The sequence below is a fragment of the Diospyros lotus genome, chromosome 6, assembly GCF_014633365.1.
Source record: "Diospyros lotus cultivar Yz01 chromosome 6, ASM1463336v1, whole genome shotgun sequence".
NCBI classification, from domain to species: domain Eukaryota; kingdom Viridiplantae; phylum Streptophyta; class Magnoliopsida; order Ericales; family Ebenaceae; genus Diospyros; species Diospyros lotus.
The window spans coordinates 2,376,736-2,387,322 of record NC_068343.1 but is presented as its reverse complement, the minus strand read 5'-3'; the positions used below and the strand labels follow the sequence as shown (position 1 = coordinate 2,387,322).

General features: G+C 31.4%; 1 pseudogene; it reads right to left on the bottom strand.

Moving 5' to 3' along the window:
* Nucleotides 1–6,962: 6,962 nt before the first annotated feature.
* LOC127804452 (UDP-glycosyltransferase 90A1-like) lies at nt 6,963–9,168 on the bottom strand (annotated as a pseudogene).
* Nucleotides 9,169–10,587: the final 1,419 nt, after the last annotated feature.

The following is a 10,587-nucleotide window of genomic DNA, read 5'->3' as shown; positions in this document are numbered from 1 at the left end:
TTTTTTATTGGGTAACTTTGAAAAATACCATGTCCCAAAAAAAAAAAAAAGATCAAAAAATCCATTTTTATGAACAAATTAGGTTTCATGACTCCACAAAAATCGGGCCCACAAATCCCAGGCCAGGTTTTGTGGCCCTACAAAGCCCGATTTTTTTAAAAAATGGTTATTTTCATCCTTTTTTTTCCTTTTCAAGCCATTGGATTTTTCCAAGTTATTCAATAGTCCCAAAAATAAATTATTGTTTAAAAATTATACTTTTATTTTTGGATAAATTTTATAATCATTACATCAATTTAATCCAATGTTGTTAGTAGTTAGAACACTTAATCATGTATTGGTTGTGTTTTATTATCATTCCATTGTTATTTCTTGTGAATTATAAATTTAATCAAGTCAAAAAAGGTAAAAATACTTTATTTTTTATTGGGTAACTTTGAAAAATCCCATGACCCCCCCCAAAAAAAAGATCAAAAAATACATTTTTATGAACAAATCAGGTTTCATAACCCCACAAAACCCGGGCCGGCTTTTGTGGCCCCACAAAGCCTGATTTTTTTTAAAAATGGTTATTTTCATCCTTTTTTTTTTCTTTTCAAGCCATCGGATTTTTCCAAATTATTCAATAGTCCCAAAAATAAATTATTATTTAAAAATTATACTTTTATTTTTGGATAAATTTTATCATCATTACATCAATTTAATCCAATGTTGTTAGTAGTTAGAACACTTAATCATGTATTGGTTGTGTTTTATTATCATTCCATTGTTATTTCCTGTGAATTAAAAATTTAATCGAGTTAAAAAGGGTAAAAATACATTATTTTTTATTGGATAACTTTGAAAAATCCCATGTCCCCCCCCCAAAAAAAAGATCAAAAAATCCATTTTTATGAAGAAATCAGGTTCCATGACACCGCAAAACCCAGGCCCACAAAACCCGGGCCGGCTTTTGTGGCCCCACAAAGCCTGATTTTTTTTAAAAATTCTTATTTTCATCCTTTTTTTTTTCGTTTTCAAGCCATGGGATTTTTCCAAGTTATTCAATAGTCCCAAAAATAAATTATTGTTTAAAAATTATACTTTTATTTTTGGATAAATTTTATAATCATTACATCAATTTAATCCAATGTTGTTAGTAGTTAGAACACTTAATCATGTATTGGTTGTGTTTTATTATTATTCCATTGTTATTTCCTGTGAATTATAAATTTAATCAAGTCAAAAAAGGTAAAAATACATTATTTTTTATTGGGTAACTTTGAAAAATCCCATGTCCCAAAAAAAAAAAAAGATCAAAAAATTCATTTTTATGAACAAATCAGGTTTCATGACCCCACAAAACCTAGGCCCACAAAACCTGGGTCGGCTTTTGTTGCTCCACAAAGCCTGATTTTTTTTAAAAATGGTTATTTTCATCCTTTTTTTTTTCGTTTTCAAGCCATGGGATTTTTCCAAGTTATTCAATAGTCCCAAAAATAAATTATTGTTTAAAAATTATACTTTTATTTTTGGATAAATTTTATAATCATTACATCAATTTAATCCAATGTTGTTAGTAGTTAGAACACTTAATCATGTATTGGTTGTGTTTTATTATTATTCCATTGTTATTTCCTGTGAATTATAAATTTAATCAAGTCAAAAAAGGTAAAAATACATTATTTTTTATTGGGTAACTTTGAAAAATCCCATGTCCCAAAAAAAAAAAGAAAAAGATCAAAAAATTCATTTTTATTAAAAAATCAGGTTTTATGGCCCCACAAAACCCGGGCCAACAAAACTGATTAGTGGTTAATTTTGTAAAAATTTTGTTATAATTATACCCTTCTTTTGATCTTAAAAATGGTTTAAATTAGATATTAATATATATTTTATGGTTATATGCAAGTTTAAATTGAAAAATGAATGAAATGAAATTTTAAAGTAAAATTTAATAATAATAATAATATATAAAATACATATACATCATTATATGCTTGCATGTAATATATATATATATATAATATAATCTAATATATATGTGCCATGTGTAATACATATATATATAATATATAATTTATTAATAACGTTAAATTATTTGTTTTTAGGCATGAAGAAATCAAGCCCATGAAGAAATCCAAGCCCATGAAGAATTAAAACCCATGAAGAATTCAAGCCCATGAAGAATTAAGGCTCAATTTGAGCAACCCATGGAAGATATTATTTGGAGAAGACCCAAGGATTATTTTTAATCTTAATGAAGATTAAAAAACTAATTTATAGAAATCTATTTTTATTTTTTATGTGAAAGCTTTATTAGGAGTGTTTTTTAGCTAAAATCCATTTAACTATTAGGTGGATATTATAGATAAAATCCATTTAACTTTATGAGTGTTTTATTAGGTATGTATTTTAGCTAAAATCCATTTAATATTAGGTGTGTATTATAGCTAAAATCCATTTAACTTTAAGTGTGTGAGTGCCCATTAGATATAATTATGTCTAGTTAAATAATTGAAATTGTGTGGTTTGTATTGCATCTTGTGGCCTATAAATAGGTCACTTGATTGCATTTGTAAGTGTGATTATTATTCTTGAATCAAAGTTTAGTTGTTTCCTTATAATTCTGTCTTTGAGAATTGTTCTTGTTCTTTCCCCTTTTCTTTAGTATTCTCTCTTGTGATCTTACTTCCTTCGTTTCTTCTTTTAAATTCTTATGTCATTTATTATTACTTTATTATTCACCGCCTAAATGGCCGGTTAATTTATGCCTTTAAATTTCTGCAATTTTAATTCTTGTCATTTAGTTATTCACCGCCTAAATGGCCGATTAGTTTATGCCTTTAAATTTCTGTAATTTTAATTCCTGTCTTTTAATTATCCACCGCCTAAATGGCCGGTTAGTTTTTACTATTTTAATTCCTGTCATTTAAATTCTGTTATTTAAATTACGTCATTTAAATTCTTGTCAATTAACTTTCAAATAAAGATGAGTAGCTAAATCTAATCTTGGGTTAAGGCAAGGACAGTGTCCAACGCCAATGATTCCCAAAGAAAGCTACGCTTTAAATGAGTAACATTAATTTAAATTTCAATATGAATGTGTATTAATTATTAAAAAATCACTAGGTTTGGATTGAAGCGTAAGCCTAACTTAGAGCTTTCATGCCATGTATGAGAGTTACTAGAACTGGAAACGCTATCATACCCAAACCCGGATGATTAATTTAGTTGTTTTGTGTATTAATTGCAATTGAATTTATGGTGGTTGCTTAAATTAGAATCCCGCATATCATGTATGGGGATTGCTTAACCTAGAACTATCATCATCTCTAATTACATTTAATAACAAACCCTCATATCTGAAATTAAATTAATGTTGCTAATCTTTTATACTAAAATTTGGGAATCAATGGGTTGGTACTGAACTTGTCTTAACTCAAGTGTTATCCAATTTTATATCCTCACATTAAGTATTTATTTCAATTACTGCCTTACTTTATTTTCTAGTATCTGTTGTCTAAAAAATAAAACCATAAAAAAACCTTGTTGCCAATTTGTCCAAATGTGTGTGCGTGTGTGTGATATTCTTTTTCTTTTGCCATAAATAAATCTCTCAGTGGACGACCTGGATTCATCCAGAAAATATAAATTTAAATTTAGACTACAACTGCACTCGTACACTGGCGAGTATAAACCTCTCACCAAAATAAAAAAAAATATAAAAATTTTATTATGATTTGTTTTTATTGTGTTTTAATTGCAGGGTGAGAATGCAGCCAAAAACCAGGGCCGGGTTTTGTGGCCCCACAAAGCCCAATTTTTTTTATTAAAATGGTTAGTTTTATCCTTTTTTTTTCTTTTCTTGGCCATGGGATTTTCCAAAGTTATTCAATAGTCCCAAAAATAAATTATTGTTTAAAAATTATACTTTTATTTTTTGATAAATTTTATAATCATTGTATCAATTTAATCCAATGTTGTTAGTAGTTAGAACACTTAATCATGTATTGATTATGTTTTCTTATCAGTCCATTGTTATTTCTTGTGAATTGTAAATTTAATCAAGTCAAAAAAGTTAAAAATATATTATTTTTTAGTGGGTAACTTTGAAATATCCCAGGGCCAAAAAAAAAAAAAAAGATCAAAAACTACATTTTTATTAAAAAATCAGGTTTCATGGCCACACAAAACCCGGGCCGAGTTTTATGGTCCCACAAGGCCCGATTTTTTTTTATTAAAATTGTTAATTTTATCCTTTTTTTTCTTTTTCTTAGCCATGGGATTTTTCCAAATTATTCAATAGTCCCAAAAATAAATTATTGTTTTAAAATTATACTTTTATTTTTGGATAAATTTTATAATCATTACATCAATTTAATTCAATGTTGTTAGTAGTTAGAACAGTTAATCATGTATTGGTTGTGTTTTATTATCATTCCATTGTTATTTCTTGTGAATTATAAATTTAATCAAGTCAAAAAAGGTAAAAATACATTATTTTTTATTGGGTAAGTTTGAAAAATCCAATGTCCAAAAAAATAAAAAAGATCAAAAAATCAATTTTTATTAAAAAATTAGGTTTCATGGCCCCACAAAACCCGGCCCGGGTTTTGTGGCCCCACAAAGTCTGATTTTTTTTTATTAAAATGGTTATTTTTATCCTCTTTTTTTCCCTTTTCTAGCCATGGGATTTTTTCAAGTTATTCAACAGTCCCAAAAATAAATTATTGTTTAAGAATTATACTTTTATTTTTGGATAAATTTTATAATCATTACATAAATTTAATCTAATATTGTTAGTAGTTAGAACGCTTAATCATGTATTGAATGTGTTTTATTATCATTCCATTGTTATTTCTTGTGAATTATAAATTTAATCAAGTCAAAAAATGTAAAATACATTACTCTTTATTGGGTAATTTTGAAAAATCCCATGGCGCAAAAAAAAAAAAAAAAAAAAGATCAAAAATTGATTTTTATTAAAAAAATAAGGTTTCAGGGCCCCACAAAACCCGAGCTGTGTTTTGTGGCCCCACAAAGCCCGATTTTTTTTTAAATGGTTATTTTTATCCCCTTTTTTTTTCTTTTCATGGCCATGGGATTTTTCCAAGTTATTCAATAGTCCCAAAAATAAATTATTGTTTAAAAATTATACTTTTATTTTTAGATAAATTTTATAATCTTTGCATCAATTTAATCCAATGTTGTTAGTAGTTAGAACACTTAATCGTGTATTGGTTGTGTTTTATTATCATTCCATTGTTATTTCTTGTGAATTATAAATTTAATCATGTCAAAAAAGTTAAAAATACATTATTTTTTATTGGGTAACTCTGAAATATCCCATGGCCAAAAAATAAAAATAAAAAAAGATCAAAAAATGATTTTTATTAAAAAATCAGGTTTCATGGCCCCACAAAACCCGGGCCCACAAAACCCAGGCCGGGTTTTGTGGCCCACAAAGCCCGATTTTGTTTATTAAAATGGTTATTTTTATCCTTTTTTTTTTCTTTTCTTGGCCATGAAATTTTTCCAAATTATTCAATAGTCCCAAAAATAAATTATTGTTTAAAAATTATACTTTTATTTTTGGATAAATTTTATAATCATTAGATCAATTTAATCCAATGTTGTTAGTAGTTAGAACACTTAATCATGTATTGATTGTGTTTTATTATCATTCCATTGTTATTTCTTGTGAATTATAAATTTAATCAAGTCAAAAAAGATAAAAAATACATTATTTTTCGTTGGGTAACTTTGAAAAATCCGATGGCCCCCCCCCCCCAAAAAAAAGATCAAAAAATCAATTTTTATTAAAAAATCAGGTTTCATTGCCCCACAAAACCCGGGCCCACAAATCCCGGGCCAGGTTTTATGGCCCCACAAAGCCCGATTTGTTTTATTAAAATAGTTATTTTTATCCTTTTTTTTTCTTTTCTTGGCCTTGGGTTTTTTCCAAGTTATTCAATAGTCCCAAAAATAAATTATTGTTTAAAAATTATACTTTTATTTTTGGATAAATTTTATAATCATTACATCAATTTAATCCGATTTTGTTAGTAGTTAGAACACTTAATCATGTTTTGGTTGTGTTTTATTATCATTCTATTGTTATTTCTTGTGAATTATAAATTTAATCAAGTCAAAAAATATAAAAATACATTATTCTTTATTGGGTAACTTTGTAATATCCCATGGCCAAAAAAAAAATATTCAAAAAATGATTTTTATTAAAAAAATCAAGTTTTATGTCCCCACAAAACCCGGCCCGGGTTTTGTGGCCCCACAAAGCCCGATTTTCTTTATTAAAATGGTTATTTTGATATTTTTTTGTTTTCTTGGCCATGGTATTTTTCCAAGTTATCCAATAACAAAAATAAATTATTGTTTAAAAATTATACTTGTATTTTTGGGTAAATTTTATAATCATTATATCAATTTAATCCAATATTGTTAGTAGTTAGAACACTTAATCATTTATTGGTTGTGTTTTATTATCATCCCATTGTTATTTATTGTGAATTATAAATTCAATTAAGCCAAAAAATGTAAAAATACATTATTTTTTATTGGGTAACTTTGAAATATCCCATGGCCAAAAAGAAAAAAAAAGATCAAAAATGATTTTTATTAAAAAATTAGGTTTTGTGGCCCCACAAAGCCCGATTTTTTTTATTAAAATGGTTATTTTTATCCTTTTTTTCTTTTCTTGGCCATGGGAGTTTTCCAAGTTATTCAATAGTCCCAAAAATAAATTATTGTTTAAAAATTACACTTTTATTTTTGAATAAATTTTGTAATCATTACATCAATTTAATCCAATGTTGTTAGTAGTTAGAACACTTAATTATGTATTGGTTGTGTTTTATTATCATTCCATTGTTATTTCTTGTGAATTATAAATTTAATCAAGTCAAAAAATGTAAAAATACATTATTTTTTATTGGACAACATTGAAAATTCCCATTGCAAAAAAAAAAAAAAATCATTTTTATTAAAAAATCAGGTTTCATGGCCTGACAAAACCCGATGACGTTGTGCAGTTTTGAAATTTTTTTTTTTATGGAAATCAGTATAGATCTGAAATAATATCTATCAAAATTTGTTTTATTTACAATCATAAACATACTACACAGCCTTTATAAGCAATGTGATCACAAAACAAAACAAATAGAAATGAAATCAATCCTTAGAGATTCAGTCAGTGAATTTGTTTGTTAGAGAGAAAGAATCTTGTTTAATGAGATTTCAATGAGATCGCTATGATTGATGAAGATTGTTAAATGACCCGACAAGGAAAAAAATTGAATGTATAATGAATGACTGAATTTGGATGGTTTGATAATGGAGAGAAAGAGAGTACCATGAACGTTGGAAGATGAGAGAGAAGAGAAAGACAATATGAAAGAGACAAGCGTATTTTAGTAAATGAAGATAAGGACAATGTGGGCTTTCTAATTTAAAATCTCATTAAGGGTATTTTAGGTATTTCATATAAAAGTGGGTATAGAGTGCAATTAGTTTGTTTGATTTGTCAAAAACGTTTTTTTACTAGAAAGTGGTTAAAAATAATTTTTTAAATTTCTTTTAGGTTATTTATGAATTTCTCTCTTTTGAATAATAGTACTATTTCTTATTTTATTAAAGATACTATACATGTTCACAGAGAGGGAGAGAAACAGAGCCTCAAAGAATCAACAAGAGTCCGCCCTTGCAGCTCCAATCTCATGAAAGAGCCGGTCCCAAGCGTGCCATGACGAGCCACCCTCCGCCATGGCCTCCGTCGCAACACCCCCAAGCTCCTCCGCTTTCCTCCTCACCTTCTTCCCGCCTTCACCCTCCATCAACTCCCTTACCATCTTCTCCACCGCTTCCCATTTCACAAACCCCCTTACGGACCCATCCGCTGTTTCCATTCTCAGCCCCACCCTGATGTCTTCCGTCACCATCCGCGCGTTTAGGTGCTGCTCCGCCATCATCGGCCATGCCAGCACAGGCACCTTCGCCCATATGCTCTCCACCACCGAGTTCCACCCACAGTGACTCAGAAACCCTTTCATGCTGTCGTGACTCAGTACCTTCCTTTGATCCACCCATTCTTGATCCACCATTCCTCTCTCCTTCACCCTCTCTTCGAACCCGTCCTCAACGTCCGACCCGGACCCGCCTTTCCTCACCACCCACAAGAAGTTCACCTCCGATTTCTCCAACCCAATTGCTATCTCACGTAGCTGTTGGGAAGATATCTCCGCTTGAGTCCCGAAAGCTACATAAAGAACTGATTTTCCACTGGCTGCTTTCTGGTCAAGCCATTGCAGCCACTTGGGCTTCTTCGATTGGGCCTCGAGGTCGAGCCTTTGGGGCTCTACCAAGCACCAGGGTCCGATACACCAGACTTTGGGTTCGCAGTGCCAGTTCAAGTAATCCACGTACAGTGGCTCGAGCACGAAGAAGTTGTTCGCGATATGACAGTAGCTTCTTGAACTTGCAAAAACCTGCTCTATGATGAAGTCCAAGTGAGGACCCGTTGGGTCGGGCAAATTGAAGGGCTCGCCAAAGTCATTTTGGTTGAGCCTGATCCATGGGAAATCGGTCACCGTAAACAACTCGTCATTTGATTGGGGTCCCCCGAGTAAACCGTTCTCGCGGACTATCCGGCTCACGGTCCGGGAGTAGTTGCCCATGCCATCGAAGACAAGCGGTGGAATTCCAAGCTTCGACGCTGATTCCACGGTCCAGCCGAGGAACATGTCGGAGACGATGAAGCTAACGTTGTTGAGCTTTCCCAGTGCTTATTCGAAGCTGGGGCGCATGAGTTTCGTGGCAGTGACGAACGGGAGGAAGTGGGACATGGACGGGAGTTTGTCAGTGCTCTCAACTCTGGCGGGCACGGCGGCGATATCACCGGGGACGGAAGCTCCACGACTAAGGGGGCAGTGACGACGTCTGAAAGCGAATTAGATATGAAAGCACGATTAGCCGGGGTGGTGAAAATGGTGACGGCGGTGCCCCGGCAGCGGCCGATGAGCAGCTGGGCTAGGTCGAGAATAGAGACAGAGTGGCCTTTGGACATGAAGAGGAACAGAACCACATGGATTTCCGGGAAAGCATGAGCCGAAGAATCCATTTCTCTCCCTCTTTGATCTATCGATCTTTTCTCTCTGGATCACTCGGTGTCCATAAATAAGACATATAAAGCCTATGTTGATCTCCACTGGCGTCTCATCAAACCCTTGTTCCCACCATGATCGCAATTTCGTGTTGAAATCGGTCTCACAATGAAGTGATGTATTTGGTTTACGTTACGAGAGTTCAAATTATAGCGAAAATTTAGAATCACAGAGCCTCTGCCACGTGCATGCAATTAGCAGAATTTCATTGAAAATTTCAAACCAATGGCGAATACGTTCCGCGTTGGCAAACAAGGATAATGCTACACAAACTGAAAGTTGGATAACTTGGTGAACAACTCAATTTCTTACGATATTTTGATATCAAAATATCATGATATTTTATATCTAAAATTTTGAATACCCGCCCAATACGTTCTTTATCCTTCCTCCCCCCACTCACTCTCTCTTCTTCCCCTTCTCCCTTACCTCTCACCTCTCCAGCCACAGTCCGCCTCCGCCCGCACCGACCTCCACCTCCACCTCTGTTTGCCTTCGCCTCCGCTCGAGCCCGCCTCTATTCGCCTCCGCCCAAGCTCGCCTCCGCCTTCGCTCGAGCCCGCCTCTGTTCGCCTCCGCCTCCCTCCATCTCCCCCCTCTCTCTTTCTCCTTCTCCCTTTCTCGCCTCATTCTCTCTCTGCTCATTCTCGCTGACGCATTCGACGCCTTCGCCTCCACCGTTTGCCGCCGACACCTCCATCTCCACTTTCTCTCTCTCCCTCTCTCTCTCTGGCTCACAACACATATACAAATATATAATATATTTTTTAAAAATATATTTAAATATAATTTAGGTTAAATATATATATTTTCTAAACAAAAATAGAGACTAAATAAGAATAAGAATAAATAATATATTTTGAGTTCAAAATACATAAAATTTTATATCATCATGGATATAAGAATATATTTTTTTATTAAAAGTAAATATTATCATATTATAGTTTATAGTTTGATGTATATTTTATAACTTAAAAAATAGAACAAAATTACAAAATAAATTTTTAAAAATAACAAGTCAAATTATACTCTTTAAATTTTTTTAATTTAAAGAAACATTATGAATTTCACTAAAAAAAATTCCAAAATAAAGGAAAAGTCAAATATGTCTATGAGAATTGCATCAAATAACTTTAATTTTTTTTAGTCCACTATTCTCTACTTGATCAGAATAATAAGTTTAAATAATTTATAATTTTAATTATATTTTTTCTCTTTATTATTCATACAAACTATAAATTTTTATGTATTTTATGTATAAATAATTATGTATATTTATATGTTATTATTTTATTTATATTGCTTGAATTGAAAGATTAAAAATTATCTGTAAAATTATACAAAATCTTAATATTATATTTTACAAAAATCAAAAATTATATTTGAAGTTAAAACAAAATTTTAGGCTGTTGTTTCGGATTTATACAAA